The 27,941-nt window shown below is 41.0% G+C and overlaps 1 protein-coding gene across 1 annotated transcript in view; it reads right to left on the bottom strand.

Moving 5' to 3' along the window:
• The window catches only part of rerea (arginine-glutamic acid dipeptide (RE) repeats a), a 130,703-nt gene that overhangs the window by 102,198 nt on the left and 564 nt on the right, over positions 1-27,941 (bottom strand). The window lies entirely within an intron of this gene.

The following is a 27,941-nucleotide window of genomic DNA, read 5'->3' as shown; positions in this document are numbered from 1 at the left end:
AAAACTAAAGCCCGGTGAAAAGGAATGGTCGTTTTTGCAGCTTCATTATGCAAGACTGCCGAAAGGAACCTGCAAACTAAGACGAAAGAAATGCAAATATATAAGAAGAAATGCTTTGAAATGAATAAATAAATAAAATCGAAGCAAGAATGGATTAGCTTCAGCTAGCATCCCAGGGATGGATCAGTGTTAAAGGGGGTCAGCCGCATTCTAGGGTGCATTTAAATAACAGGGTGGATGGCTGTGATAAAGAAATAGGAGGTCAGTGGGGGGAAAAAAAACAAACAAAAAAAACAGCCCAGTGAAGGATGAGGATGATGATGGAGATGTATCACATGGAGAGGCACAAAGGCTACAGGGGGAACAGGATCAAGGTCCAATGAGTGATGAGGAGGGAGAGTTGGGGCTGAGTGGGAAAAAAAAATAAAATAAAAAAATGCCACGTTAGTCATTGCTTCAGTGTCACAGAGCATTGTTGACTAACCTTGACTGCATTCACCTCCAAGCTCACTGCCACATCGCTTCACAAGTATTGACACAATGACAGTTTGCAAGAGAAAAACTACCGGGGAAGAAGCAAATAGACGCACACACGCACGCACGCAGGCACGCAGGCACGCGCACACACAGATGATGGGGGAGACACATGAATGAAGTGTAAATGAAACACACAAGGTGATAACAGATTGACAGCAGAGGTTTATGCCTGGTTGAGGATGTCCGCCATATTTGGCATTATGTTGAACACTGCGTTGGTGGACAGCGAAAGCAACAAAGGTGCGTCAAAAAAAGATGCAATAAGATTCAATGTTATTTTCTATAGTGAGATAGTGATGATTAATCCGAAGCCAGTACGCACCTCCCTCTTCTCAATAAAGCTCTCTGGATATTCACGCAGATTTAGGCACTTAGACCTGCAACACACATACACACACTCCCCCCACCCCCTGAACCTCCACCATTATCCCATGAGCCCTCTCTTCTCTGCCTCGCTCTACAAGAGCTTGGAAATAAAAACATCACAGCTCTGCCTCGCAGCACTTGTTCAATAACATTGACATTTCACATTCAGCATCAGCACACTGAGAGATTCCCTGCATTTATTCTCTTTAACACGCAGAAACACGAAGCGCACACTCGCGCATAAAAAAACACACGCACGCATTTACTACGTGCCAGTCTAAGCGTTGCAATACAGCAAAGATTAGGGATGTGCATCTTAGTTCATTTCAGTCTGAGGAGTGTGCCTGTAGTCATGTGACAAATTAATTTGACTAGGTAATGTTCAAATCTTAATCTTTAACAAACAGTTTTCAAAACAGAAAGACAATGATTTTGTCATTTAAGCCTGTTCATTTCAGTTCCACTAATTCTTGGTAGTTAGTTAAAATAGTCTGCTGCTTTTCTGGAGATTACAAGAACAAAACCATACAGGTGATATGGGAAAAATTGTCAACACGGTTTAAAATAGCATACGTGGTACATACTGATACCGAGCAGGTGATCGAATGTTGTAAGATTTTATTTTGTGCTTTAAAACGGAGAGTTGCCTGCAACTAACTTATCATTCAGTTACAGCAAAGCCGGTGCAAAGAGCATCCATAGAAGCTCGAATGCACAAACTTATTTTATGCATTCTCCTTACCCATCTGTGATGCCATACATCTCCTGAAGCCAGCTTGCATGAAGTGAAATGGTTTGCTCAGTGTGGCGCTCTGTGCAGTGAATAAAATCAAAGTATTTCTATACAGGCAGTCATGGCAGTGACACTGAAGCAAGCAGGGTAAACAGCACACTTCTGACAGTCAGTGGGGGGAAAAAATAGCACAAACGCATTCTACGAAACCCAGAAAAACATCAAACATTCATAATGTGAAGAAACTTAAGGATTTTTAAGTCAGATGAATGATCCCAACGTATGGGTTGAATTTATTTCAGATGTCATTCAAAAAGACATGTTTCATTTAATAGTTGCTGGTTGAGGACAAGATGAAATTTGCAGCCGGTCACCTGCTGTCTGCCAGGTCTCAATCAAGTCCATCATGTCACCAGGTGCAGCCTAACCTGGGTGGCTGAGCAGGGACATCTGTTTGACAGCATTAGCGTCATCCGAGCCCTGCCATAACCACAGATTAAATGGCAGTAAATCTGAGGATTAGCTCCATGTATGAATAGACTACATTGATTTTCCAATCTCTTCAATAACTCTGGGATTTCCACGATGACAGACAATATGGCTAGAAAGCACACACCCATAGACACACACTCAGACATGCACACACACAGAGACTCATCCGTCTCTCAGTTTTCTAAAACCCTCTAAAACTGCTCTGACTAGCCCATCCCCATTTTAATCTACTCATATCCTGGCCTAGAAACTCCAATAAAATAGCACAAGACATCATTCCTTTAATAAACTGCTCATCTACCCTGTGGCTCCCACTAGCCACAACAAACCAACTGGGGGAAGAAAAAAAAAAAAACCACATGAGGCCTCGAAATGTCCATTCCTATTTTGTGGTACGTCTGCTCATATGAGAGCAAGATCACTTCTGTGCTCTGCAAGTTGAGGTTTATTACTTGTGACCGATGGAGGGTGATGATGATGATGACAAAGACAAACTGGTCTTTCCTTCCTTAGCTTCCTCAAAAGTCTAAAAAGCTGAATATGCATGCGCTCATGCAATTCACTCAGCCCGTGGTGACCTTTTCTGACACAAAAATCCCAAAAGCCTGTGCTGAAACCCCAATCCTCTCTGACCACCACATCCTCTCGCAAGCTGGCTGACATCAAAGACAGGCGTTTCGCTTTTATGACCCCGGTCCGCCTCCCAGGGCCTCTGGTCGGCCACCACATGCTTGTCACAAAAGCTAATATTTCCAGCACTGGGCTCATGTTAACCACTTCTAACATCTACACAGGCAAACATGAAGAAACTACAGATAGCTCGAGCTGCATAGTCATGATTTCCACAGTGAAAGAAGCAGCTATCGGGTGTGTTAGGAACAATGAGTCCAAATAGGTTTTTCAAAGAGGAAAGGATGTAGCCCAAACAGAAAAATGAACTGAGAGCCTTGGGGCAGAAAAAAACAATAGGCAAAGCTTATAATGTCAGAGCACAAATCACACATTTTTTTCTCAAGTCAGCTTGGCAAAGACATTTGGCAATCAGCAGCAATCTAACACCATCATCCAAAATGGCTGGCCTTGTCAGCAGGGCTGACCTTAGCCTCTTTTCCAGCCAAACAAAAGTGATTGCCCTATGATAAGTGTGTTGCGAGATAACTCTATTAACCTTTAAACAGCACAGGTGTGTGTAGCAAAGTGGAATGCTCTTCCACGCCGCTCTAGGAAAGACATGAGTGAGGTAGGTGAGAGTGAGAGAAAAGGAGAAACTGGTCATGACAGTGGAGCTGCTTCAATTAGGTAAGCACATTGAGCTGTCAAGCCGGCACATTCATCAACACACAGAATGCCAGTCAGCAGCAACAGAAGGCTCGCCCGCCTCTTTACCGCGTTACTGTTACTGTGGTGTGCCGGGGAGGGGAGTCGAGAGCGACATACAGGCATTTGCAAAGCAGATTTGGACCATTCTCCTTAGGATTTGGCAGCGCAAATGTTTCTATGCATGGTTTGGATTGCCTTTTACTAGCATTTCCCTTACGATAATAGATTGACCACGGGCTGCTAATGATATCATTACCATAGATGCACTGTAATTATCTCGACCCACGGAGTGCCAAGATCAATGGAAGACAAAATATGAATCCATTGATTAGTCTGCCACTGTTAAGCTGATAAACCATATTTTGCACACAGTCAATGCGAGATGGAGTGTGAATGACTTGGGTCCCTGCCTGTTTTCAGTCTGCAGCATCCAGACGCCGGGTTAGGCGAGCAGGATCTGCAGCGTACAGGAAGCAAACTGAATTGGCAGAGTTAATGTGCTTCCCCGCTCATCAAGCTGTTAACCGCAGCAACAACAAAATGCTCTAACTTAGGGTTAATGTTTGACTATTTAACAAGAATAACACAGTTAAAACAAACTCCTCTTTGTCATCATCATCATCATCTATACGTAGTGTGGTTTTATTAGAAAAATGCACATCAAAGTCAATTAACCAGGATGCTTATATTCCAGAAAGATGTTTTAAATTATAAAAAGAAAAAAGAAAACGGAGTCAGACTCTTCTGTAATTGCAGTGAATATATTGGGACAGTAATAAAGGTGGTAAGCATTGATGGTCTAAAGAGAGATCTGAGGAAACCCAAAGGGCAGGTGGTTTGGTGTGTTTTTATATAGATGTGCAGAATAAACCTTATGTAAATAAAATAAAACTGTGAAAACAGATGGAATATATCTCTTGTTAATTGCAGCCTTATTCTTAAATTTAAGTTTCACTGATTTATGATTCATTCGAGCCACTTCTTGGCAAAGGCACCAAGAATGGACGGTTAATTTGATTTTCAAGTGGATTTTCCTGCTCCAGAATTATTGTAAACCCAATATTTTTGCATTATTATTCATATAAATGTTTTGGGATTCTATACTGTTGGTGAGGATTAAAATATGAATACAAACAATGATGGACAAAAATACAAATATATTTGAACATTACAGATACACTGCCTATTTAACTGGTGGCTAGAACTGGAAGATTTTCAGTCTGACCATTGATTGCCAGCTCAGGCTTTCAGAAATATGTTTTGTTTTATTTCCACTCAAACTCCTGTTCCTAGTGTCTGGGAGTTCAGGTGTCATGAAGTCTCATGTGGTTCTGCCACACTATCATTTAAAATCTCCAAAACCATTTTCCCCTTGCTCTGTTAGATGCCACGAAGCTTAAAACTGATAGATGAAGTAATAACATATATGATCCAATAAAGTGTGCAATCATTATGAGACAGAATAGTGGCCATAAAAAGAATTTGGGCTGCAGAGCAAAAGCTATTCTCCTTTCTGGTAGCTACCAGCCATTTTCAGCTCCTTGTTGAAAGCTTTTTATGTGATAGAATAAGTTATTTAATAATGTAACATTAGATCAAAGTTTTTTTTCCACCTCTCTGTTGAATTCTATTTGCACAAATATATCTGTTCAGTATCCTGGAGCACTTTATTATTAGATTAATGACAGAGAGAGAAAGTCCTAACTGGCTGCGCTGTGTTGTAGAAAAAGTCAAAGGTTATTTTTAATGTTTTATTTTGAGCAAACCAGTTACATTTTTTTCCCATTTAAACATACATTTCCTAAACTGATTTTATATGCTAGGAATTATAGTTCTTAGAGAGAAAACTGAAATCAGGCAAATTTGGAGTTGGTGTGTCATTCAGTACATCTCGCTTTTAAATGTCTCTCTGTAGTTGTTACAAGCTGTTTTGATATATTGTGTTGGTATTTTATTATCTTTATCATTAACTAAATCAATATAGAAAACTGGTAAAACTAATAAGTCAATGAAAGGCAACTTTTATTTGAGGCACCGCTGATTATTAAACTACAAACAGATAAACAGCTGGACTACCATGCAAGTCGACGTACCATAGCAGAATACAAAAATCGCCTGAAATAAATACAAATATGATACAAAGCTTAATGTTAACCTGTCTTATGCAATGTATCTTTCAAGCATCATAAAATCATTATTATTGCACAGCTACTAAATTGCAATGTTTTCTGCAGACATTAGTTCATCAGGTTTCTGTTCTGAGTAGAGCACAAGCTCAAATCATAAACCACTTACATTACCCTGCTGCTGCATCGGTCTCAATAATATCTGTATTTTTAGAGCAGCCTGATTTTGTTACAGGGTAGCTGATTGCACTGATGAGCTGAGGGCTGCTGCGGAGAACAAAGTGGGCCATCTACAGACGAAAAACTAATAACAATATGACACTAATAACAATGCAAACATGATATGAGGTTGCTGAACAGATTGCAGTTTTGAAAGATTCCTGTGTCACTACACGAAAAGGCAAACAACATTCGCTTAAGGCCTATTCACGTCAGTAACACTTCTGCACTGCAGCTATTAAATCACATTTCAGTGAGCCCAATTTATCCACAGGGTTAACTCTATTCTTGGGTTTGCCTATCATCATCCTTCGGGGAGCCTGATGCAACTTATTCTTAGAATACAAAGGCTAATGTAGGTAAATCACAAATGGTGGACCTGAACGCTTGACACTTTGCTTCCCAGTACACTAGTTAGCTGGAGTGGGCGAGAAATGATCCTTGTTATGTGTCTTGACACTGGGCCCTGGTCCCCAGCAAATAAAAACACGCCTCTCACTTACTGGCTGCCTGCGCTCGCAGCCCCATACATCAGCATTATAAAGGAGCTCGGCAGCCTCAAGGTCAGCTCAATTTCCTCCTGCCGTTATGAAGTATCAGAATCACAGTAAGAGGGGGCACCCACACACATGTAAAGAAATGATTTAAGGAGAGAGGGAGGGGAGGGGAAAAAGAAAGACAAGGAAAAAAAGGGGGTATGAAGGAGAAGTGGTAATACAAAGGAGAACTGTGACAAATCTCTGGGAGAGAGTGTGTCTCTTCAAACGCAAAGATGTGCAAGTGTGGGCATTGGTGAGAAAATGTGGAGAATATTAAGCGTACTTGTTCAATCCACACACGGAGAATATACTAGTCTGTAATTTAAGTAATAGGATTGAGCTGACACTCTTTAACAGGGTGATTTCACTTACGTAATCATTCAAGTGTGGTCTGCAAATTAGGCCTGCTGAAATTTTGTTTAAGAACGTGTGAATACAATATTTATATTGAGTTTAGTTATATTCTCAGCCGTTACATTGGAAGAACAGAGACATAATGTAAACCTAATGCCTTTTTACCTTTTGAGATTTGAGCCCATTCATCACATGCACAAGCAATTTGATAAATTACACAGAAGCATGAAAGCTGATCATGTGCGTAGCAGAGTGTGGTGCCTGTATGTGTTTGCCTCTGCCTGAGCAGGCAGTCATCCTTGGCTGCCTCACTGGCTGAGGTTTGACATCTTCAGCTAAGAGCCTGGGGAAATAACAGCAAATTCACTTAATGGCACCACCTCATCTATTCCTCATACAGAGAGAGGGGAAAGAGGACGAGGGTTCCTTGAGGTGTTACAAAATGGCTGTGTGCTCTCGGCTGTGCTGCCGTCTCTCATCCATGGGGGTGCAGGTGTGTGGGTAAACACAAAGTGCATTGAGATCCATCACAGGCTCTGCCTGGTCATCAGCTGTAATTTGCAGTCAACTCTGACCCGCTGCAAAAAGCCTGCCAGCCGTCAATGCTGGTACTAAGCTCTTTGTAGTGACAGTGCAATCCGGTTTGATGACCACACACACACACACGTATGTGTGAAGATCTGTTCTTGCACAGAAAAAGACATTCAGACTTACACGCTGCAACAGTGTTAATGGCGGACAGTCCAAAGGCGGGAACAGCAGCTAGGAGGAAGCCTAGGCTGCCCTGCAGTTGGACAACATCTCGGGGCAACAGCAGGTATGCCATCAGTGCACCCCGAATCCCCTTGGGGATATTTTCAGAGCTTCTGACCCCGGCATGACTGGCTGAATGACATCTCTGTGCAAGCAACGCAGGAAGAACACGGGCCAAGCTACGCTGCTGCTTCCCCTCGCCTGCACATCATTTCATTTCAGCAACCTTGAACAGCTCTGCAGTTTTTTTTAAACGTTTCATTAAAAGCAAATGTCTCAAGACAAAATGTACAAAAGCTGCAGTTTTGAAATTATTTACCAGTGGAGACGATACCTGGAGTAGAAATATGCCATGTAAACATAATTTTGAAATCCTCCTATCCAAGTAGGGCATATGCACAGAAATCATAACATGTATTGCATTTGCCTTTTTCAGCAAGGTTTTAATTTTGTACACCCTAATGGAATAAATCAATCAGAACCGATTCAGTGTTTGATTAAATAAAAAAAATATCTATAGTATGAGTTTTGTAGTTTTATAGAATTAACTCAATTGGGTGTTTGTTGTAGCCCAATAAAGTATTTGATAATCATATCTAAAGTAGCAACTACAAATTATTTTCATTTCGGATAAATGTAAAAAATTTATTTTTCAATTAGTTGATTAAACATAGTGAAAGAAATCACCAGCATATGCTAAAACCCAAGGTGATCTTTTTTTTCTTTTGTCTGGCATGGTTGGTAGTTACATTAAAAAAAGATTCAACTGAAAGAAACAGCTGCTGTTTATTTTCTCCTTCCACTGACTTGTCTCTATCAAACCCATCAAGCTTAAAGAGATTAGAAAAGAAAACAAGCAGAAAACAGATAATTTTGATCTTGAATGTGACCAGTTCTGGGTTATACTTTGACACCTAAAAAAGAAAATGAGAAAAAACATTCTACATCCTGCAAACAAAACCTCCTTACAGCATATAAACTAGTAAATGCCATGACAGAATGCCCTCTTAATATGCATTTATAGCTGTGCTGACTGTTAATAAAGCAGCTGATAACAGGCGGATAATGTATCAGTGAGTACTGCGGGGAGAAGATGAATGCACAGTGTGAGCCCCCCTCATATATAAAGCTATCTCCTCTCCCATGTTGCTGAACAGCTTCCCACTTCTCGGCTCCCCACAGTTAGGTTGTCAGCCCCCTCTCCATCTCTCCTTTCTGCAACTGTATGTGACACTGCAACTGTTCTGTCACCTTCTTTTCCTCATCCCCTTAGAGAAAATGTTCAGCCCCACCCAGCCAGCTCCCAGCAGCCCCTGGGGCCTGGGACAATTAAATCCACGCAGGAGCTCATTCGAGCCGTCATGCCGAGTCTCAGATGGGACCCTGACAGTATATCTACAGATGTAAAGGGAGTTTGATATGCGAGCTTTAAGAAAATAGTATACTGTGTCTGCTGTGTCTGAGATCAACATTCATTTTAGTTCAGGGTGATGGCAGCACATCAACACCCAGAGAGAAATGCAGTCTGCCCAGAGTGATATATTTGGCTTTACAGTATTCAGATATTGCCTGACTACACACACAGACACACACACACAAGACCACTGTGATATTCCAGTGTGAGCCAATTACAACCCTGCCCTGCCTGCCCTTGACTACACTCCCCTAACCTCGCTTCACAATCCATGTCAAACCCCTCTGCACTGATTTTTTTTGGTCCCTTTTGCTCCCCTCTTTGCTTCTTTTACTTTTACTCAGTCTCCGTCTTAAGGGACTGAAATATTTAGCAGCCCTATCTCAATACACCTTCAGGCGGAGAGTCGGAGCAGTCTCGCAAGCGAGGTAACAGTAGCGAGAGACAAGCGAGAGGCAGAATGTGGAGGCAGGGCTGGTGTGATAGCTCATCAACATTATTAAATCATTCATCCCTTGGCAGTCCCTGGGTGGTCCCGGGTTGTGTTATTTTTCAGTCAGGGTTCAGTGGCCTCAGCTCCTACGGTTAAGTTCGGCCTCTCTCCTTACCTGGTGCTGTGCTAAGCAGGTGACGGGGAGTTTCCCCTCAATTAAGCAGAGGTGAAGTAATGCCTCTCACTGTGGCAGCGGCATGAATACATTAGTCTCTAGCTGTCACCACAGGCTACGTTGAGATACATGACAGGCAGCTGCAGTTTAAGCAAACTAGTCAAAGGGTTGTAATTGTTTTAAACTAATGCTCTATGAAATGTCCAACAACAAATCATCCATAAATTTTACTTCCTGTGGAAGAATAGGTTGGTATAATTCCAAGTATACCCTAACAGAACAACATAATTCAGTTTAAGTTACTGGAATCTTGGATAAAGATTATATTAGCCGAGTAGATGACACTGGAGGACATCAAATCCTTGTGTTAATTAAAGCTCAATGAAATGGTGCCAATGAAAAATTATCATGACTTACAGCTTTGCTCAGGGATACTGCCAAGAAAATGGGTCTCTCTGTTGTGTTGTTTTCAAGGTAACTACGCCCACAACGAGAACAAAAGAGGCTCTAATATTTTTATACGGTGCATACGCACAAAGGAAATTGCATCATTTACGTTTAAACGGTTCTGTATTTGCTATTCTCACCAGCATGCAATTATCACTTCAATATCAATTTTACTCAACCTAAAAAGTCATCTAAAAAGGGAAAGATAGTGCTTCTCTTTTGTCGGTCCTGTGTGCAACTACTGCATTGTGCTGGATGGGTGAATTGAAAAGGGCTGATTGATGGGTTTAGTGTAGACTGTCCGTCCACTTCAGTCACTGATGAGACATGTCAACGTAAAGACACATGAATGCAGCAGCCCATCCTCCATTTTCTCCTCCTCCTTCCTAGACAGAGACAGGAGGAATGACGCAGTAAATACAGATGCACCATAATTCTGGGGCCCACTGCCTTTTATCTGCTGTGACAGCCTCCGCTGCTGTCGAAATCAAACACCTGGGCGCAAAGGAAAAGGCTAGTATTCCCCTTTAATAAACTGCCAGGCAAAGCAGAGTAGAAAAGGAGGCACTCAGTTCTGCTTTGCACCGGCCAGGCTTGGCTAAGCAGCAGCACCTGAGGGGAGCGGCAAAACAGAAGAAAAAAAAAGGAGAGCACTCCTTCAGGCGTTAGTAGATATTATGCTGCTCACGCAGGCTCAGGCATCCAGCATCGTTGCACTTACCAAGAGCCGTCTGGAGCCAATCGGTCAACAGGGAGCGTTGGGTACACGGCGGTGATATGCACACTGAGATGAGGACTAGTGTAAGTGACAGTGTGCAACCCGCTCAGCAACTGTTTCCCAGCTCTGCAGTGGCCCCTTTGATCTGCTAGGGTCAATTAATTAAACCTCTCTCTTAATGCTCTCTATTCGGATCAACGGAAATAAAGGAAAAACAGTCTAACAATACCGAGAACCCTGTGCCGTCTCCCAGCAAAATAAAGGAAAAGGTCCTGCTTCTGTTTATATATCAGTCAGTCAATGCACAAAAAGCTACATCATATTTTTGTTTTAAAAAACTGTGTTTAATGAATCAAAATTCCTTAAGTATCCCCAATCTACAGTGTCTCAAATATGATATAATAGTAAATGTACAGGTTTTAACTGCTGATGATTTAAAAACAAATTAACAATTTAAAAGATATCTTATTCACCTGCATGTGGTATACTGCAAAGGAAGTCGAAACTAACTGGTTTATTTATATATTAAAAAAAGACACACACACACACACACACACACACACACACACACACACACACACACACACACACACACACACACACACACACACACACACACACACACACACACACACACACACACACACACACACACACACACACACACACACACACACACACACACACACACACACACACACACACACACACACACACACACACACACACACACACACACACACACACACACACAAAATAGACAGATAAATCAATAATGAAAGCGAGGTTTTTTCCAAATTGTTCAATTGATTCCTTCTCCTTTTGTCCCCGTGTGTGCTTGACAAGAGGATAAGGAGAGCTGCTGCTTTGAAAATAGGCAGCTTTTTGTTCTGACCCCACAGCTGTCACGACCGTAAGAGCGCCGGTCACTAGCAGCGACACACAAGCATTTCATTTACACGCACACACACACGTATATACACACACCTTTATGCAGGCAAGGAAGGACAAGAATGTTGGGTTTTAGCTTCCCAAACCCTTGGGGATACTTAAACATTTGCTAAGGAGGCAACAGGGGAGGGTATCACTAAATATCTGTTCCGTGTTGCTTCATCGTGGCACTCAAAACACCATTAATGCGCTTCCCTATAACCTTATTATGGACCATATGCGTCCACGTAAATCAGCAGTTTTCATTTGAGCTTTCGGTCTTTTTTATCACCATTACTACTGCAGTAATTGAGGCGGCGCTTTCGAGAGGCTGCATAGTTTTACCTCCATCTAAGAGGTCAAGAGGAATGCAATTGGTTGACAATGATTATGCTCTGGCTGATTAGACTATAGTCTACTGCTGAATATTTAACACTGATTAAACTAAACCATGTGGAGAGCCATGTGGCTTACTAACAAAAGGGACAAGCCATAGGGCAGGGAGAAAAGGCTACTAATCAGCACATGCTCGCTGAACCAGGCAAACTCACACCTAACGACTGGATCAATCCCAGTCTCACGTCCTCATGTTGTGCCTAGGACATATTATTTGTTATTATGTTATTCACCACATATTATGAAAACAGTAAATGAATAAACATTATTAAATTTAAAAAAAAAATCATTAGAGAAGCAACTAAATGGACTGCAGACATTTATCACTACCGGGAAGTTATGGAGATAATTTGCATGTTGCAAACAGATCTATCGATCACGTAACAGGAAATCAATACACCTCCCCACGTTACCAAATGATAAATAAAATGGGTTTTAGATTCCACTTACACAAATGCAAGCATTTTTTTCCCATCTGTAATTGAGATAAAAAATCCTGAAACACACTGGGGATTTAAAACAGAGGAGAGGGTGGACAAGAAAACACAGGGAAGAGGTTTAGCATGAGATATAAGAAAGCACGGTGAAAATGAGATCAGAAAAGGGAAAAAAAAAAAGACCTGGAGAAATGACAGCAGGGTAGAGAGAACGAGAGAGAAAAAAGTGACAGATGGAAGCAGGGAGAAACTCACTTATTTGCAAGATTTTAACTCTCCTGATCCTCAATGAAGAGGCGAAAGTGATTAAGTTAATATCAAACGGCTGTTTATAACACTGTGCATGTCGCTGAGAGCACAAATCACAGTCAAGTCAGGTTTTCCTTTTTTCCATTTGAAAGAGCCAGCTCTCTCCCCACTTGTCTCTCTTTTATTCAGCACCGCAGAGCCTCCTAAAGCGGCAGCTTGTCAGAGTGACAGATGCGGACACGACCAGTGACCTAAATCACTCTTTTCCAGCACATTAACCTCCGTGTCCCTCCAACTTTTACGCAAATCATGAAACACCAACACAGGGAAACGCTCAAACACAATACCTTAAGAAACGCTGCACTATGAATACTATCCACAAATCCTGACAAGTTATATTAGCACTATCATCTCTGAGGCTTGAAATGTTCTAGCAGGAGAGAAAATATTGAATTGCAAAGCCTAATAAATCTGTTCCGAAAAGGGAACTTTACTCTATCCAGAAATTGTAATTGTGTAAAATGATCAGCACAAAAACGTTTTGTTTCACCAAGGAACCAACATGTAAAAGGTCAATAATACTTTAATTACTCTAGCCCATGTTTATGAAATGCAATAATCGTTCATTAAAGATGCAGACAGCATCCAGCGAGCAGCCTGGCCGGGCATCAGGGCTGCTTGCAAGCGTAGAGGAAGGGAGGGGACGGGAGGACTGGTGTAAATGATTCATGGTTTGATATCTTTCCTGTATAATAGGCTCCTCCGGGGAGCCGCTGGGGCTCCACTGCAGCGACTGACTGCCTGGCTGGCTGGATGGCTGCCTGGCTCACTCCAGCAATGCCCAGGCTTCTTCTGCCACTAGTGTCTGCTCCTCAAGATTAAAAAGACTTCCCTTACCATGAAAAGAGGCTGAGAGTAAAAAAAAAAAAAAAACAGAGAGCAGGGATAGGTACATACTCGCATGAAAGAAATTGACTTGATGCAGTGTAATGCAACAAAGGGTTTGGGGACAAACAGAGGAGGAGGTGGAGTCGAAGGGTAGGAGATTAACTTCTGAAGAAATAAAATATTAGATGCAGAAATACTGAAGATATATGTAACATCTAATTTGAATATGGGAGCTTTTCTTATAAAATACGTCATGTCTCAAAAAGGTGCATCTTGTTTTATACGTAACAAAGCCTTTTCATTAGAAATATGCATCACACACACACACACACACACACACACACACACACACACACACACACACACACACACACACACACACACACACACACACACACACACACACACACACACACACACACACACACACACACACACACACACACACAGACAGACACAGACACACAGACACACACACACACACACACACGCGAAAATTCCCAAGGCAACAATTACTTTACCCTGCTAAAAAGAGAACGCTTATAACAGTATGCCATGTGTGATTCACAGTCAGTGTGGACTTCACACACTTAAAAGAAGAAACATAGATGCAAAATGCTACGCTTTCAATGACAAATGGACACATTTTTTCTCGTCTTGAAGAGACTGGGTGGTCAGAGTGCCATGTTTATGGGCACATATTTGCAGTGATTAAAAAGAGAGAGAGAGAAAAAAAAAAACCAATGTCAGCATCATTACAGTTTAAAATATGCTGAACTGAAGGATTTGCAGGGATACATATGCTCTTAGAAAATTCAAGCTCTTTGACATCGTTTTACCATCCAAAAAGGAATTTTCACAAAGCGACATTCTGCCAGAGACAATGATACACACATTATTTTCATCGTGATCAAGCTAAAAGCCAAGAAGCAGAACCCTTCATTCAGAATGAGATTTTGTGAAGGATTATATTATTTGAAAATGAATACATTTTTTACATTTGTCTTGTAGAACAATCACACACAGGATGTTGCACAAAATGCTGAAAGAAAAAAAAGAAAAATTACTATAAGATACCACCAGATATTTCCACTTCTTTTCCTCTGGCCTGTAATGTGAGTAGGATTACTGCTGAGTTTGATAACACAGAGGAACTGCTGTCTATGCAAGCCATGCACAGCACAACCAAAGGTGAGGATTTGTTTCAGTAAGTGGTTTTGACGATAAACAAACTGCGGTTACCTTTCAAAAAGTTAAATGGCATTTCCACAGATGGAGCACCAGCCATGGCTGGCCCGCAAAAGAGATAACTACATTTCCAAACAAGAAATGAGTCATCTCTGTCACAATCCAAGACATTTAGATGTGTCCCACTGTATCATACGTCAAGACAGTCTGTGCGCACATTTGCTGAAGCTCTACAATGTAATGACAAGTGTTGTTTACACCATGAATTTCATCAAAAGCAGAGGGCAAAACAGCTTCTGAGCTCTCTGCTTTCAAATGTGAAATCATCTGAAGTGAAACTAAAGCTGCAGCGAGTGTTACTGGAAAGGGGTAACACTGCATTTTCCTACTCTGCAAGAACAAAGACCTAGTATGACATCTGAATATGCTGATGAGTTTGCAATACTCCTTCAAGCATTTGGCAAGAGGTTAAAGGACTTGAAAACTAAACAAAGGAAACTGAACCCATTTCGTTACACTTTAATGTAAAACCAGCTAATGTGCCTGACAACCTATAACAGAAAATCAGTGAGCTGTAAAACAGTGACAAGCTCAAAGTTGGGTATAAAACCATTCCCTCTACTTTGCTTGAATTTCATAAACTGTATCACATCCTGAGGATTTCTCCATTCTGAGGAGATGTGCACTTGGGAACAGCCAAACGCTAAGAATATATATTCAAAGCTGACTCAGACCCATGACTGACTGACCAGCTGTGTATCAGCACCACCGCCATCATAATCACAACCACTGCATAACAGGGGTTAGTGCGATAGCTATAGGCCCATGTTTTCAATAATTTAGTATGGCCCTCGAAGGATGTAAAAACTGAGATGGCCTTTGATAGGCTATAAGGTTCTGCACCTATAGTGAGTTAAGTCAATATCTGTCAAAGATATAATAACCCCTACTCTCGTTCCATTTATGCAGAGAGAACTGAGACTTTCTGCAGCTGTGTAGGTTTTGCTTTATAGTTACAAAACTGAATGACTAAGAATCACGAGGTCTAGAAAAAAAAGTCTTAAAACCACAATGTATGATACAATATATTCTTGTGAGATATATTTTCATACACTATGAGTGTATATAGACTAAACACACATGATTCAAACAGAATTCAAGTTAACTAAACATTCTATCAATCAATTCTCTAAAGCTGCTTCAGGATTATTTTGCACAGAAACAAATTGATTTTAATCAGTAATCAATGCTGAATCAAAATCTGGAGTCCCTTTAAGACTACTGCACTGCTCTCCATTAATCAGGGAGCTACAAAACGTACGTGCACCGAGGCTGAAACACCCTGATGCTTTTCCATTACATTCTGGAGCGTCAATCTGAATAGATCAGATCTAGAAACACATGTAGTATGGATCAGCCTCAATGCGGCGCAGATCTGAACATAGTTGGATTTATGGATGCTTCTGTATGAGTTAACGCATAAAACCTGCACCAGTCCCGTTGCGATTGGTTCAGTACATTTTGTACAATTGGAAATGGCTATGAATGGGAGGGGTTCAGACGCATCCCATGAGCCCATTTTTGCTTTGTGAATGGGTATGACTGGCTAAAAACAAGAGAACAAAAACAACAAAAGACATTTGTATTAAATAGATATTAACTTTAACACTAACAGACTAAATTTATCACAGTAGGACTGCTGAAGATTAATGACCTTGGTGAGCAGGCACAGAAAAGCTTCAGGAAAGGGAAAAATAGATACACAATTCAAGACATGCTTTTATGAACATATCAATATTGTTTTAAAATTCTGTGCGTATCAATGAGCCAAGATCCCACACATCCCCCACCTCATCATCACACAGGAAAAGAGAGGGAAAAAATGGAGAGATTAAGGTTGTAACGTGTTGGGCTAATCATAACATAGACAGTTTAGTGCCATCGCGCATAATTAAATGCTTTGCACTAACCACCTAATGCATACTAATTTGGAACAATCCACTCCTAGAGCTGGCAGACCATGAAGCTCCCTGCAATGGATGTGCTCGTCTCTCTCTGCATGGATGTGTGCTTTTGCGAGATGTACATGAAACACACACACACACACACACACACGCAGATTTGCTGAGGAGTAAGGTGCTAAAGGTCAGGCCGTGCACTTGAAAGAAAAGGTCAAGCATTATTACAACATGACTAAATAAACAGGCTGTGCACAGGCGCCCAGCCCAGCTATTGTGGATGCAGGAAATCTCTACCTACAAGCCATGCCACCTGCCGGTTTGACTGGTTGGGATTCAGCTTCATCCCTTGTCTTTATCCACATATCCTTCAAGCTCTATGACAGCTGACATGAGGATTGTCATATCCTGCCTAGATTCTTATCTGCCCACTGGCTTTATTGCTCTCCCCCTCCTGAGTCACAAACATGCACACACATACACACACGCATGCATGCATACACACAAAGCAAGAGAAAGAGGGAAGCACGGCTGCTGGAGCGTGCTTAAAAGCACATTAATATTAATTGCAGCAGTAGCTGGAGCGATAACACAGACAAGATGCCCCTGTGAGGGAGCTGGGTGCAGTCAGCCCTTGCGTTTTGTTACCAGCACAGCTCATCTGTAGGACGGGCTTGGTGAGACGGCGGTCTGACAATTATTTCATCTTCCAATTGCTTGTTTTATATTAGAAGAGGTCTACACTCACTAACAAGGAGAATTTGTGTTAGTGAGTTGTCGCTGTGTGTGTGTGTGTGGGGGGGGGGTATGAGCATGACCCTGATAAAAAACTAGCAACATGAATTATTAGACTACTGATATCAACAGCAATTGAAATATACTTCAAATAGCAGAGAGTACTTAAGCGATCGGGCTTTTATCTCCCCTACTACTGCTGGCTTGGCTACCTTTTATGTCCTCTTCACTGAGCTCAGTATTCTTTTAGTAGTGAACTCGGCTTTAGATGTAAATAATCTATTCAGGTGAGAGAACAGAATAGCTTTCCCTCAAGGCAGAAAAGAAAAAAAAAATACAAATTGAGTTGGAGCTTGGGCTCTCGGGCCCATCTCCACCTCTGAGGTTGTTTTTTTTTTTTTCCTCCCACTGCAGGAACAGCATGTAGAGTGGGCATCAACCGATGACAGATACATCCTGTGCTCCCCTCAATTTTACCTCGCCCTTTTTTTCCACCTGTGTCAAATTCTTTTGAGAAACCTGACACTGCCTTTACTATGACCTCAGAGTAGCTGGTTTTAGCTGCACGGTTTTGTACTCCCTTTCCTAATTCCCCCAGGACTCATCAATGCCACATTACCAAGTCAAATCAGGTGGTGCTGCAGATATTTGCCGAGAAGCAAGGCTGCGAGCAGAGAGACGGACATTAGAGGATTCATTCGAGAAGCCTGGGAGGTTTTTCACCAGTCACACCATAAGATCACAAATGGACCGCGGAGGTTAAAAGAAAGAAAAAAAATTACTGCTGGCTAAATGCTTGTGAGTGTTTTATGGCTCAAAGGGCAGAGAGGGAAACAGAGATGTGGTAATGTATCTCTTTGACACTCCTTTAAGCAGCCCACAAGATTGTAATCTTGTGGGCCCCCTAGTTGTCGCATATTATTGTTTCCCATTTCACGTGTCACAAGAAATAAAAACCAGTCCGTCAATTCCCAAGCCTCGTGAGCTCAAATTGTTTATTAAAAAGGGAGAAAAAAAAAACTGACACAAAAATGTGAAGAAAAAAAAAAAGAAACAGTCTTGCGCATACTCTCACATCCCTTAGGCTAAAATCCCAGAAAATGTCACACGTATTTCTCGCTTTCATCGTCCTTATCTCTCTGCGACAGCAAACACAAGGTGGACAAGCCCTGTGTTAAGCAACCAGCTACGTAAGCAAGGTAGAATGATAAAGAAAAAAGTATGAAGAGAAAGGGAGCGGGTAAAGAGAAAGGGTCCTTTCAGTGCTTGTCGTCATCTTCATAGCTGCAGCTATACACAAATGGAACAACATTTTTTAATGAATACACTGAACGTTGCACAGATTTTTTTTTAAACCTGTTGTTGATTAGAAAAAAAAAGGCTAAGTGTTAAATTCAAGCAGAAATATGTGGGGAAACAGGAAAAAGAAGGAGAAGGTTGTAGTTCTTCAAGGAGGTTTCTGAGAGCTCCCAGGGGTGATGAATCTCTCCTCCCTCATAAAAACTGTCACACTAAGAAGTCAAATTTAAACTTTTGTAGTTATAAGATTTTTATGTGTCTTTCATCACAAAGAGACCATGTGTCTATGTTCTTGTGCTCATTTTAGTGCATGTGCATAAATGTGAAGCCAATGCCAAGTGCTGGCTTTGTGCTGAGCAGATCTATTTGCTTTATGCAAAGCATTGAGAGTAAGACTAAAAAACAGACAGTAGTGTGCACAAACTACACATCCGCCACCACCTTCACGCAACACAGCCGAAATATTTTGCATGACAGCCGAGTTAAAATTAACCATAGCAAATCAAGATGGAGTGCTGCTGACTGGACCAATCCAGTTGGAATTATCCAAGATGTGACAAGCACTTAATCAGGTTGTCAGTAGAAACCCTATTATTGTATAAATGAAAATGCAAAGAGAGATTTTAGTGGGCTGGAATTTGAGAATCCATTCTCTGTAACATCACACAAAATCGCATTTTCCTCATTTGAGAGGATGGTGAAATGGGGAGGAGGATATTGCTTCCTAGAAAGCTCCTCGTTAGGATTCAAACCAAACTTCAACAACACATGTGCAACTCTCAGTCTGGCTGAAACTGGATTAAACGCTGAGATAATGAGGAGGACGCTCTACTTACTCTTGCACATGCATGTTTAAATGGACTCAAACTGGCCTCCAAACTGTACAGAGCTGTAAAGCTGTCCAATTCAGCCCTCAACAGGACACCTATTTGCTGCCAGCTAAATTTTTTGACTTTATTTTCAGTACGTGATTAATAGCAAACCGCAAAATCCCAGCACAAAGGTGCATATCACCACCTATCGTAGCAGAGTTGACTATACTTCAGTCAATAAATGGATTGCCCTTCTGCGTGTGTATACTGGGACAAGGACAGTAGCCCAGTTCAATGAACTAATTGAGCTACAACCAAAGCATGACTCAACTGTGTACAAAAACAGACTGAGTGAGTCAATTTTCTGGTTTTGAGTTCCTGTAAATTTGTCTGTCCATCCCTCAATATTCTTGGGCTGCTTGGTATAACAAAGGACCCTAGAGGGTGGAGAGGGGGGTTGCATGTGTGTTATGTGTCCCTATAGACAGCAGAAGAGTAAGGTTTACAGGTAAACAGAGGAGCAGATGGTGATGCAAGTCCAGGTTCCAAGCAACAAACGGCCAACAACACATCCACTAGGACAGAGATGTGGATAACATTGGTCTGTGCTTTGCACTTAATCTACAAGGCTTTTAACTCAACAATGTTTTCTGAATGCAGGAAGCAGATGACACAACCAATTTGCCACATCACTGATTTAAAAAGGTTTGAAGATGACACACAAAGACAACTGTATTTTCTTCTTAAATATCTATGAAATCAATGAGATGAGATCAATCTTTTTTTCTGCGTCTTCTGACACTTTACATAAGCAGCAATAATCATCACCGGGCCCATCATCTAGCTCACCAAATTGCTGCGTAGGTCTTACGGACACCTTTTAGGGTACAAAGCATCCCTCACTCCATCAGTCCAACAGTCACATCCACAAATTAACACAAGGCAGGGATGCATAGGAGGTAGAGAAAGAGAAGACCTGAGGGGAGAAGAAAAAAATTACCCCAGGCCAGCCAGAACCAGAGACAAATGGAAGGCAGGGGGAGGGAAAGAGGGAGGCTGGGAGAGACTAGCACAGTGTCTTCATTAGAGTATAGTGGCTGGCCAAGCACTGTGGTAAGAGCTGCTCATCCTCTCAGTTAATTAGGATTTCTGCTGCTTCATTTTAGGGCAAGGGACAGGATGTTGGCGGCTTGATTGCTTTTTATTTCCCAGCCTAACGGCTCGGCTGCCTTAGCTGCTTTATTAACAGGAGATCTTGCAGATTTAAAGCTTTGCAGAAAACATCAATTTCAATAATTACAAGAAAGCTGTAGGAGAGGACACAGTGAAACACACAGGCTTTTTTCCTCCTTTCAATAAAATCACTGCCCGAAGCCACACCCCTCCTTTTCGAAACGGAATATTATAAATAAGTTAAAATGTGCAGTGATTTGCTCCAGTCACACTTAGCAGTTAGCAGTACAACCAATCCCTGACCAGTAGCGCAGAGTAAATACTGTGAATGCCACATGGACATTTCATGTTCAAACCTCAGCATTTGTGTCATCCCAAAACAAAGTGGATGAAAGACCAACTGGTTAAATAATAATACTGCAAAATAATCACATCACCCAACAAAACGTCCTTATTGTTCATTCGACAAAAATAAGCATATGTGACTGAACTGAAAGCTGCTCTCAGGCAATAGCTGCAACTGGAAAGAAGTGACAGAAATCACACTTTTAAAAGGTAACAGATATCAGATTCAGAATGGAGAACCACTGATTTGATTTGAATAAAATCAATAACTGTGTTGACTTGCGGTGTATTGCCTTCCTGTCTTCTCATCATGCTTGCTAATGTTTCTTTCATGAGCCAGCCCACTGCTGGTGACATTATAGCTACAGCACTTCTCCAAGTCCCCAATGGATCGGTGAAAATGGTTGGCGTAAAACACAATTAGTACGGTCCATATGGCTGCTAGTGGAGGAGGAGCAGGAGCGATCCCGTGTGGTTTTCACAGAGGCCTTCTCCTCTGCTCCCTTAAAAATCAAAATGCTGTCATAATAATTGCACCATTTAAATTCTGCCACTTGGTATTTTGTAAGCGGGCACCTCTTCAACAGATCCTCACACTGTCGAATGACTCTTTCCAAATAAATTGACCAACCTTAGCTGATAGTCCAATCAATAACTTCTTCATGATGATTAATGGTTCATATTGGAAAATGGGGAAATTAAATGTGAGGAGAGCGTTGCTTCCTGATTTCAACGCTCAGTCCTATCGAACGGTCATAACCCCCTTTTTTGACCAATGGAATGTGCTGATAAGGGCACAATGTGTTCGACTTATGTAAACTGAGCACAAAGAAAACAATTTATTGTGCTTTAGGCACGTCTTGTTCCCTGATAGCTCTGTATGCCCAGCTTGACAAGCATTTTCTTGCCTGAGAAATGCAGACACCTTTTACTGAGTAGAAGCGAACAACAGCTTGAGGCAACAGATTTATTACAAATTGATCTATTAGATAGCACTGCTGTGCCTCGCTGTTTTCTCTCCCTCTCTCTCTCAGAGTTGTCTCGCCCTCCGTGTCTCTGACAACCTTCCCCTGATGGTAGCTAGAGTGTATCAGAGAGGAAGTGCTACAGTAGCAAATATAGACCCAATCCTCAGAACTCATTTACTTTTTGTTGGAGCCGGGGAGGAGAGACAAGCCGTCCATCCTTAAACCCAGTCGATCCAGCTAAAAGTCCCAGAATCTAAACGGAAAGCTCTGCACGCTTAATAGGTGTGCAAGGACAAGCAAGGACATGCTTTACCGGAAGCACCTCATGAACAAGAGAGCACAGAGTCACAATGTCACTGGAGTCTTTTCCTTGCAGCATCCACTCTCTTGCCTGCAGTGTCCATTAAAACAAGAGCTTTGCAGCGGCTACAAAGTGCTTTATGTGTACAGTCGCAACATTAGTACAGTTTTTGTATTCGTCACAGTCACCACTAAGCATAGTGAGCATATTATAAAAAGACATTTACCACAATGTTGGAAAATAAATGTTAAAAAAATAAATAAATCAATGTCCAGCAGACTAGTTATTGTAGAAAAATACCGCACATTACAAGCAATTACAGCCACCTTAATTAAATGACAAAGCCATCCTGGTTAACACGAGAGATGGCCTTTATTGACACAACTATCCATAAAATAATCAATTACACCAACTGTATTTTTCTAGACTTGCCAATCAAGAAGGCTCTCTGATAACTGTACCACAGGCTTTACCCTAATCACTACCACTGGGAAGCAGCCCCTCCAAAAAAACCTTTTTCCCCCTCTTCATTATCATTGTACCTACAGCATGTCATGATGGAACATGGCCTAAAGCAGATTTATAGGCTTCAATGTCAATAAATCAAAACTCAGTGGACATTTTAGTGTAGAGAAAGTAAGAACTCATTGGTCTGAGAGAGAAAAACATGACGAAGTCCTTTTTCAGGTTTAAAACTAAACTAATATAGCCGAAGGTTTGGCAGGTTATGTGTCTATTCAACCACATATGTAATGGAAAATAGTAACATTACATACTGACGGAGACCACACACACTCCCTTGTGCTTTTATCCTGTAATCACCTCAACCTTTTATTTTTGCTGCTTAAGAAAAAATAATTTACAAAGGGAAGGGGTATTGGTTTCTGGATGGAATAACAGTCACTATAAAAAGGGAAAAAAAACTAAAGATGTTGAAATTTTCTAGGGAGAGTGTATATGTCTGTATCAACATCTTTAGGCAGACAGCTGCAGGGGATGTGTGCAGTAAAACACTGGTATGCTTTGTTTGTGTTTCAGCACCACTAGGACCATGCCGTGTCATTACATGAGGCAATCTCTTACCTAATCAGTACTGACACACATACAACAGCAAAGCACTCCTCCAATCACCCCACCCCCCACCTCCAACCCATCTCTCTCCTCCTCAGGGGCCAGACAGCTGATCCTACACCATTTCATTTTCCTTTAACTGAGATGCCAAATGGCTGACTGTTTTTTTTTTTACTTACAAATGATGCCTTTCTGACACTTGAAGTGACTACATCACATTAATAGGATGCCTTGACAAACCTGAAAAATCAGTTTTTCACTTGCATCTCAAGTTTTGAATTAAATACTTGGTAAGACACATGAAGAATCCCAAAATGTGTGATGAATCCTTGAAAGCTGTGGTTTCACCACAATGTGTTCGTTCGCTGTTGCTTCACAATTCAAATGTCAGCCAAGGCTCTGCATTCAGTTTCAACAATCTCCATTTTACAGCCATTCGTGCAGATCAAGCACAAAGGATAGTAAATGTGGTACAGCTACAACATACAAAATTCAACAAGGGAAATATGTAGACTGTCACCTGCTGAGAGTCAGGCACCGACACAATATCCACTGGGTTTCATTAGTTAAGCTGTGTGCATGCCAAGCTACCTACAAGGATACAGTCGGCATGTGCAAGAAGAAGTGAGAAAGACTTCACCATGGCGGAGCTCCCATGGATAGCAGATTTGATCACATCTAGCACATCAAATACCACCAGCAGTAAGCAGCAAGACAGTTCACAATTGTTAACACAAATAGCACTTGCCGATACCATCTCCTTGGCACAATTGTGGAGCTGCAGAGCAAGGCCTGAATCAAACAAAGATGAGATATGACGCTGTGTGCTTGGATCTCCTCTTATGAGAGGTGAAGGGAAGCTGTCAAACAACACAAAACACCTCTAGTGTCTTGCCTCCTCTGTCTTGCGAGGGGAAAGCCAGGAAGAAGAAGGTGAGGTGAGGTGGGTGGGTGGGTGTGAGGGGGGTGCCTGCCTCATTTCTGTCAGCGTGCCCTGTGCGTGTCAGTCCAATATCTTAAAACAACACATGCAAGGCTTTTGCTACAGCCAATTACCCAGCTCTTGGCACAGGAACTGAAAAACATCTTCGGAGAACAATAAAGAGAGCTTGGCTTGTTGTGCGTGCTGTCAGTAAGTGCTGACAGATTGTTATTTTTAATGAATATACAGCACTTGAATGGCCCATCAAGAGGTCTTTGAGCGAACATTGCTCCTTTGTTCTGGGCATTAATTTTCTATGTAACAGCCAGATATCTTGCAATGAAACATATCTAACACTGCGAGGGAAAGGCAAAATCAGATCATCCGATTGCTTCCCTACCGTCCACTGCATGTTCCTTGCTGGAAGTGTATTACTGAAATATAAACATGAGGCCACACACTTTTTGTTTACAAATGTGACATCCAGATTCTTGATTGCACATTATTCAATTTGCTGCCTCTGGACAGCTTCTTTTTTTTACTGCTTTGCTGCATTTCATGCCAACATAATTTCAGTCTTAATATGTATTCTTGGAGCAATAGTCTGGGGGGAAAAAAAACATCAACCTCATCACTTCACTTAAAATACAAGATAGCAGCGCCAATGCTATCTTGTAGCTCAAGACAATAACATCATTCTTAAGAATACAGAACAATGGAATTGAAACCAGAGACACGCATCTTTTAGGACATTTCTGGAAGAGAAACAAGAAACGCATAAGTGGAAAAGCAGCAAGATACCGTTGGAGAGAACGATATAAACACTGGATTCCCCAGGATGTGTATTGAAATATCATCCTACAAAAAGGTGTCAGAGTGCAGTGAAAAAGGGATTTTCCTCATCATTGACTGGCCTTTGCCACACATTACTCAGAGGAAGCTGCCTTTACTCAAACACATATTAGTCATTTACAGGATACAGCAGGTTAATTACACTTTTCTTATCATTACTCTGCTGCTTCTACGGCCATCCAGCTAGATTAACACGCGATGGATAGCATGTGCCATTGGATATGTTACAGAAAGTAATTTTACCCACTGCTGGTCTTGAGATCCCATTCAAAATTAAACACTATAAAACATCCTGGACCAGATAACAGTTCTGTGGGTAACAAGGTGGGAACAAACAAATGGCACAAACGTTTTCTTTTAAGGAATCCTACATTATCCTTTTGTTAGAACCTTAAAAAAAAACTATTTCAAAAAAACAAATACAATAAAACACACATTAAGGTTCTTTTGAGTCAGAGCTGTACTAAAGCGGTAATCAACATATAGGTAATGGCAGCCCTCTGTACCCAACCCTGCTAGGTTTATAGTCTGAGCAGTAATTAAAGAATATCTAAATCACAGCCACAAAGCAACTGGTAGAAGAAAACTACTAACAAATATCCCAAGAGCACTTATTCAACAGATATTGTGATAGAACGGTCTAATAAGGTGCATTTATTTCCTGGGACAAATAAACATTTGGAACTTTTATCAACTCATTAAAGTTATTCCATTAGCATTTCACACAGATGTGATTTCATGATACCAAAAGATTAATCAACAAATAACTACAACACAAATGGCTGCAATTAATTGTCTGGCCTTTTTCCAGCACTTTCTAAAATTAGCTTAATAATACAAATATATTTGCAAAGTTTTTGAGGTTGCGGTGATGGATCTGAATATGGCTTCTAAAAAAAAAAAAAGGTATGTGCTATTAATTAGCCATGCCATGATCACCTCACATATTGTCTGTCGTGAAATGGGTCAGGTATATACCCCATCCCCATACAATGACATGTATGAATTTCCAAGATGGAGTATTCAAAAAACAACCAAAATATGTGCAAAATGGCTATTAACACATTGGATCAACAGGTTTTTACCACAAGCTCATCATTAGTCGTGACGTAGGGACCAGCGTTCCTATTCACTGCATGGCATTTTTGATGCATTTTGTTGACAATGACCTGGTCATCAGTCTGTGTATGTCAAATGTTTTCTGTGATAGGTTGCACGACTATCCAATAGTATCCAGATGTGTTTTTTTCTGTGTCTGTTGGTGCTGCCACCACGGAAATCAACCAGTTGAATCAACCAGACTCATTACTTGGTGTTGACCAGGAAAACAACTTGGATGGCTGGCAAGATTAGGCGTGAATGGCTTTGGTTACAAACTTTGTGCTACAACTCAAACAAATTATTGCTTTAAGTTATTAGATTGTTTTGTTTTTAACCGTTTTTCATCCAAAATAAATTCACAAATGCGATCCTGACTTTGCAACTAAGTCCATAATGGCACTGTCAATAAAAGCTGATGAAAATGCACTCGCTTCAGTGTTAGAAGTCAAGGATATCAAAAGAAAGCAGAGGAAAAGGAATAACAAGAGAACAAAATTTAAGCCAGACCTCAAACAGTAAAAAGGGAACATGGAAATGTTGATAGATTTTTTTGTTTGATTAATTCAGCCGTTTTCACAAGTGAATGGAAATGATCATAGTGATTAAATAAAATGGCAGTCAGTTCAATCATCCTGTTATGTAATAAGTTTGACAACCCTGGCCATATGGGTTTTTCTGACCTAATACTCTATTACTACACATTAATGTATAACAGACAATACAAACCACAAGTATGTTAAGTTTGATTTTCTCTTCAGTGACCTCTCTCACCAGTTTGTCATTATTAGACTTGAAACAGTTGCCTATGACCGTTACATGCTTAGACTTGTGGTGTAGCAGCACAGCACCAAAACCAAATAACTTAATCATCACACAACGTTGAGCTCATGTACTGCAACACTGTCTAAATATCATAAAATGTACCAGCGATTTTCTTACAAACAGCCCAAAAATAAAAACTGAGGGAAAAACTGACTTTGTTGTCAACGTTAAATCATATTCTCCCAAAGGATGAAAACAGTGTGGATATTTTAAGGTAAAACAAATCATTTGCAGTCCTTTAGTTTCACTAATAGAGTATATTTATCAAATTTGGTTAAAGCCACAACTGTGCAGGGGTATGTAGGCAGGCCAAGGAAAACAACAAGTCAAGAGTGAGTCATAAACACTCAAAAATAAATCACTAGTTTCTCAAGGCACTGCCTCTTTAGGTTACATATTATTCAAAAACAAACATTAAGAATATATACAGTACATTTTCACCTTTCGGGGAAGTTTATGCAACATTTAAAAACACTTAATTTCTTAAATGAATATGCATACATACATTCAATTCCTCTACATGAATAAAGCATGAACACTGCATGCACCATTGCTGCTCTGTTATGGCAATGTTCTGAACTGCAGTGTCAAAGCCAAACTCTGCTGGATGTATTTGTTGACAAATTTCAAACAACGATTTTGCAAGCATTGCATCTTTGTTTTCACAAGTCAGCACAAGAGTGGCGTCAAGCTGTGTTACCAGCCAAGTCTGTACTCATTTAAAACACACACACACGCACACACTGCCAGCAATACAACAACAATTAAAGCACAAGTCAATCACACACACAAAGACAAGTTAGCCTCGTTAGCTCCACCGGCTCAGACTATTCCCTGGAAATGAGCTCCTATAACCGGGTTACTTCAG

The sequence above is a fragment of the Cololabis saira genome, chromosome 12, assembly GCF_033807715.1.
Source record: "Cololabis saira isolate AMF1-May2022 chromosome 12, fColSai1.1, whole genome shotgun sequence".
Taxonomy (NCBI): Eukaryota; Metazoa; Chordata; class Actinopteri; order Beloniformes; family Belonidae; genus Cololabis; species Cololabis saira.
This window is presented reverse-complemented; position numbering and strand designations above follow the sequence as displayed.